General features: G+C 50.8%; 1 long non-coding RNA gene across 1 annotated transcript; it reads left to right on the top strand.

Moving 5' to 3' along the window:
- Positions 1–775: 775 nt before the first annotated feature.
- LOC109445764 (uncharacterized) lies at positions 776–3588 on the top strand. Its single transcript, XR_002137083.3, has 2 exons — positions 776–1450; positions 2712–3588. It is a non-coding gene; the product is annotated as an uncharacterized LOC109445764 (long non-coding RNA).
- Positions 3589–6123: the final 2535 nt, after the last annotated feature.

Here is a 6123-nt window from a genome sequence, read left to right on the forward strand (position 1 = left end):
ATCCATTCAGTAAATAGAAACATATTTAAGCACCTACTATGTGTCAGCACTGATCTAGCTGATGGGGGTGGAATGGTGAAACACACAGACAAAAGTCCTACTCTCAAGGAGCTGACATTGTAGAGGAGAGAGGGGGTTAATCAATAGTTATTAAATAGGATATAACATAATAATTATAATATAGCAAATATATAAGTCAAGTAATGATTAGTGCTATGAAGAAAAATGACACAGGCCAGGTGTGAGACAGAGTGATGGGGAGCTACTGTAGACAGGTGGTCAAGGAAGTATATTTCAACAGAATAAGGCAAGGATGGCAAGCCAGGTGGATATCTGTGGGAAAAGCTTTCCAGGCAGAGGGAACAGCAAGTACAGATGCTCTGAGGTCAGCATGTGCTTGGTGGTTTCAAGGAAAAGCAAGGAAGCTCATGACAGTGAGCACGAAGGAGTAAATGAAAGAAGGGAAGGAAAGAATGAATAAGTGAATGGTGAAGAAAATATGTCACGGTAGAGGAATCCTGGGCTACAAACCGAAAGGTGTATGTTCTAATAATTCTAGTGGGAAAAACTGCCAGCAGTTTCAGGACAAGTGTAGCTATCAGAAGCTCTGACATTGGCCAAGTCACCCAGCCTTCGCAAACCTCAGTTTCCCCGTCTATAAAACAGAGGTGTTGAGGGAATTAGAGATTGTACATAAAGTCAGCACAGAGCTCAGCACAGGGTGGGCCCTCAGTCATCAGCATCGCTTGCCTGTTTTGTCATCAGAAGGACCTTACCCACCCTCCTCCCCGCTCATGCTCCTGGAATCCTGGATCTCACCGCCCACGCCCAGGGAAGCCACCTGCTCTGAAATCTTGAAACCAATCCCAGACCTGGTTTTCCTCTCTCCATCTTGCCTGACAAGCCCCCAGAATGGCTCCTGCTTTTCTCTTGTTGTTTTTTTTCTTCCTCTTTTTTCCCTGGAGGCCTTTTAATTTCTTCCTCTGTATCATAAACACAAAACAAGTGTTTAAACGTCTGCCTGGAAGGCAATCTGGGAAGCGGAGCAACTCTTACATAAAGACCAGCTGATGCCCAAGCTCGCCAGCAGGGCCATCTGGACACTCACTCTGCCACCCTTCCCTCTCTCCCCCACTTGGGAACCGCTGTTAGTTCATAATTAAGGATTATAATGAGGAGCTGGAGAGAGCAGTCAGGACGGGTTAATCGCCCAGTCGCCCTTGCCTTGGGTGGCCACTGCTGCCCAAGTCAGGGCTCCCCCTCCCCCTCCATCTACGACTGCCCAAGTCCACGGTCCTCCTGTGGGGTCCTGGCCATAGAGAAGGAGCCCTGCTGCAGCAGAAAGCTGGAGCAGAGGGAGGCAGCAAAACCTAATGGTGACTCTCCTGGGGACTGGGGACAGACAACCTGGATATGGATCTCAGCACCGCCACTTCCTGCCTGTGTAAATGTAAGTACATTACCAAGCCTTTCTGAACCTCAGTTTCCTTGTCTGCAAAATGGGAATAATACTGATATCCACTTTATAGGTTTGTTGGCAGGATTCACTGAGACCATGCCTGCAAAGTACTTATCTTAGGGACTGCTTTAAAAAAAAAAAAAAAGTTATTGTCCTTAGGGAACCAGTGGCCCCAGTTGCCTAGGGAGGGGCCTGGCTGTGGCTAGTCTCAGCCGGCATGGCCACATCCAGAGGGGGTGGGACATAAGAGGGAAGCAGTCTTAGGTTTTGTTGTACAGGGTGAAAATTCAAACTGTGGTTAATGTCAGCCTTAGGTGGCTAATCTTAACCCTAACCAGCTACTGATTCCCCGATTGCTATTAAACTGTTACCTAAATAAAAACAAAATTGTAAACAAAAGTATCAAATTAGCAGTTTTAAAAACGTGCCAGGACAGCCTGGAGCAGTACATGCCATAGCAGATAATGAGCGACCTTTGTCTCTTCCCGCACACTATGAACCAGGGGTCAAGGAGATTTGGCTTCTCTTTGTTCCGCCATTAACAGGCTGGTGACCTACATCTGGGCCACCTGCTACCTGCCTTCTCTATGGCTCAGATTATGGTGAGACCAACGTGGAGAAGGTTCTGTGAGCAGGTTCTGGCAAAGTACAATGTGGCGTGCAAATGCTGGCTATTTCTTTACCAGCGACTATCAACTATTAGTCTACGTTACTATAAAGCTAGTGGGGATGTATGAAAACATGGCACACCTCTATGTTGCAAGCACACAGCGTGCACATGTTCGCACACACATATGGGCATGAACACACACTTGCAACGTGAAAGGGCTCTGCAGGGTGTGGGTGGCGGTGGGTCCTGTCTAGGATTACTAGGAGACAGCATTACGCAGTGGTGAGCCTAGAAGCAGAGCTCCTGAGGGAAGAGCAGTGACACTGGGACCCTCGTAGCAGGCAGCGCTTCCCACCATCACCCAGTTAAAGATGGAAGAGGCTGCTCCCGCCCGCCAGGCTGGCCTCGGTCTCACAGCCCCATGCCCAGGTCATCCACACCGACAGGTGTGTGCACCCAGAATGCATCCTGGAGCAAGGCCAGGGCCAGCATGGCCCAGACTGCAGGTGTGATGCGGCTGAATAAATCATGATCAGCCCCAATCAAGCATCTTCCCCCGGAGGAGCGCTCTCTGCCTCCCAGATGCTATCTCCCCACCCCCCCAGGAAGCCAGGTGGCACTTACATGACCCTTCTTCAACAGATGGCGAGCAGGAGCGAGCCCTCCACCTGGTCAGGCTTACGTTTCCCAAGCTGGAACCAGCCTTTGCCGTGATGCACAAGAAGCTGGGCAGCCTGCCACTCTGCCCAGGCAGCCCCCTGCTCAGAAGCTCCCCAAAAAGTCTCCGTCGCCCGCAGAAAGTGGCCTCCGATGTCCTCACCAACCCCTAAACCAGTCCCTGTTGCAGCCCCCCAGCATTCTCCCAGCCCCTTGCCACGCTCTGTGCATGCCCACCTTCGTGGCTTTGCTTATGCTATCCACTCCTCCAAATGGGCTCCCATCCCATTTCTAAGGCCCACCCTGGTTCCAGGCCATTCTGCAGGCCGCACTGCCAGGACTGGGTTTAGTTACCTGGACCCCATGTGCTGTTGGTCACTGTGACTCTGAGCCTGTGTAGAGTAGTGCCCTCGTCCCCGGTGCGGTGCGTAGCCCAGGGCCAGCACACAGGCCCCTCCTCAGGCCCCCGGGGCCCATTGACCCGTCTAGCGTTCCTTGCCCTCCCCTGGGCCCAAAGTCCCAGAAGGATAGGGGTGTGTCCCAGTTGCCTATTAGAGTCTATCTCCACGTCCTTTGTATTCCCAGGGCCTAGAACAGAATAAACCCTCGTTCCCAAATGAAAGGAAGAAAGAAAAGATGCATTATTCCTCTGGATGAAAGCCAGATGTCTCCAGACTCCTCCGGTTCATCAAATCTCTATTTCAGAAACCCTCAAGCCAGCACATCTTTCTATTATCATCTCTTATTCCACCCTTTATATCAGGATCCTTGTCTGAAGTACCTGGGAGCAGTTTTAACTCAATTCCAGAAAAGATAAATAGCTTATGACTGATACAGACAAGTAAATAGCTCGAAAATGGTCTATTTTTGCCCTGGTGTCTTACGTTGACACAGCGATCGAGCTGACCTGGCATGGCGTTGCATTGATCCAGTAATTCCCTTTATTAAGTGACCTTTGAATGCTACAATTTTCACGCAGAGAAATTCAGTTAAATTCTGTAACTTACTCTGGATATCACATGTTCTTTGAATATGCTTCAGCCAAAAGTAACAAAATCTGAGAGGACCAGATAAGAAAGACAGGGGATTAATTACTCAGTCTTGGTTAAGTGCTGTTGGCAGGGTGGGGCACCATGCATTTTCTTGAGGGGGGGGAAGGAGGATGGGAGACAGAGGGACAGAGAGAGAGGGGGGCAGTAACACAAAGAGAGACAGAGGGAGGCAGGGAAGGGAGGGAAGGAGACAGGTAGGGAGGGAAAGAATGATCCAGGCAACTCAGGGGACTTCCTGCTTCTCTTCCCCCACACACATACACACCAAAAAGAATCTAGGCTTGCTCCCCTGTCTACATGTGTCGCATTTTCACCTTCTTTTAGAGCTTCCATATTCGTCATCTCATCCAACCATCCCACCTCAGGCTACAGGAGAGCAGAAAGGTCCCCCTATGCCGTCCTGAAGGGCCCTTCCCACCTGGGCTGGCCTGTGGCCGGCGCCAGGCAGCACCTCACTCCTCCCAAGGCAGCCCATTCCAGCCTCAGACGGCACCCATGGGTAGAAGGTGTGGTGTGTCGGATAGCAAGCCTGTGGGCTCTAGAGCCAAACCTGAGCTCTGCCTCTAGACAGCTCTGTGACTTTGAGTCATGTGCTTGTTCTCTGGGCCACTGCCTCCTAGACTGGGAAATGGGGGCATGGTGTCCCTTAGAGGGATAATGGGGACATTCCAGTGATTAGGACTGCAGGCTTCCGAGTGGGCAGAGCTGAGCTCAAATCTGGTGCCACCATTTCTAATAGGTGACCTTGGGCACATCGCTAACTCTGCAGAGCCTCAATTTCCCCATCTGGCTAATGGGGATAAGAACAACACCTCTCATAGGATCATCGTGAAGATTAAATGATGATCAAGTGGAATGATAGTGGCCAGCACTCACACAGCACTTACTAAACACTGACTACTTGCCAGGCTCTCTTCTGGGACAGATGCATGAACAGAGAGCTATGCACCCACGCCATCAACTTGACAGTTCCTCCTGAGTTAAGTAACATTAACATCCCCAGTTTACAGACGAAGAAACTGAGACTCCGAGATGAGAAGTAATTCCGCCAGGACCACACAGCCAGTTAATGGCCAGAGCCGAGATTTGAAGCCAGGCCAGCTGGGTCCAGACACTGGGTCCTCACCCTGCCTTTATAGCCTCCCAGCGAGGACTGAATGAGACTGAGCATGCAGACGCAGCGCCGGTGCTTCACGCAGGTGCATTCCCCCACTCCTACCCCCATGACGCTCGTATAGACTGAAATTTGTCCTCTTACTCATCTGTCCCCAGGACCTGTTTCTAACCATCTCTCGCCCATGTCTCGTCACAGACATGCTGCTGTGTGGAGATCGGTTAGCTGATTTCCCATTAACCTCTTCTCCAGGCTAACCTTTGTCACCATTCCCAGTGGGAACTCTCATTGATTTATCATTCATAAATGTGCATTAATGATCTTCTGTGTCAGGCAATGGGCTGGGCACGAAATGGAGCCTGATCTCTTGGGACTCCCCCTTCATCGGAGAGACTCGGGGTCCCTACCCCATTCTAATCACTCCTCGTGGGACCCTCTCCAGTGTTGCTATGTCACTCTTAATGCTGGAGCTGAAAAAATCAGCCCAGCACTGTTTTAAGCTTCCACACCTACCCTGAGAAGTGGTCAAGACAGCAATTATTGTCCTCCGGCGACAGAGGTGGCCACTGAGGCCCAGAGAGGGGAAGTGACCTGCCCAAGGCCACACAGCAAATCCAGGTTTCACAAATTCGTGCATCTGGCTTCAGCCTCCTATCAGGGTGAGACTTTCCTTGACTTGGAGGAGGCAGAGTAGGAGCTTTTCTGGGGAGGGGAGGTGGTGACATCAGCAAGACGCTGACCTTCTGGGCACCCCTCCCCACTGGGATTTGCAGGACCTGGCTGGTGGAGGTCAAACTATCCCCTGCTTCATTTCTTCCCCAACTCAGTGCACTCAGGGGCACCTGACATCCTAACCCTTGGTCTGACAAACAAGAAAGCTGAAAAAAAAAAAAAAAAAAAAAAATCCCTGACAAGTTAAAATTAGTTTTCCACCTTCTTCTGCCCCAGAAAGAGCTAACAAATCACCTGCAAGGGACTCTTTCCTTTCTGAGAGCTGAGGGGTGCTGGCGGGGGTGGTGATGTGAGGACTTGGAGAGTTCTTCCCCCCCCCCCACCCCGCACTCCCATCCTTTTCCCCCACCACAGAGAAAGCACAGCACTTTATTCTATTTTAATATTAAAAGTCAAAAGAGAATTGTTTCTGCCACAGGCCTGGTCCCCTGATGACAGAGTCAGGAGGCATCGTGGCTTAGCATGTGGCTGAGGGTGAGGGAGCCCCGCAGATCACACG

This window comes from Rhinolophus sinicus, chromosome 1 (assembly GCF_057876585.1).
Source record: "Rhinolophus sinicus isolate RSI-liver-muscle chromosome 1, RSI-T2T, whole genome shotgun sequence".
NCBI classification, from domain to species: Eukaryota; Metazoa; Chordata; class Mammalia; order Chiroptera; family Rhinolophidae; genus Rhinolophus; species Rhinolophus sinicus.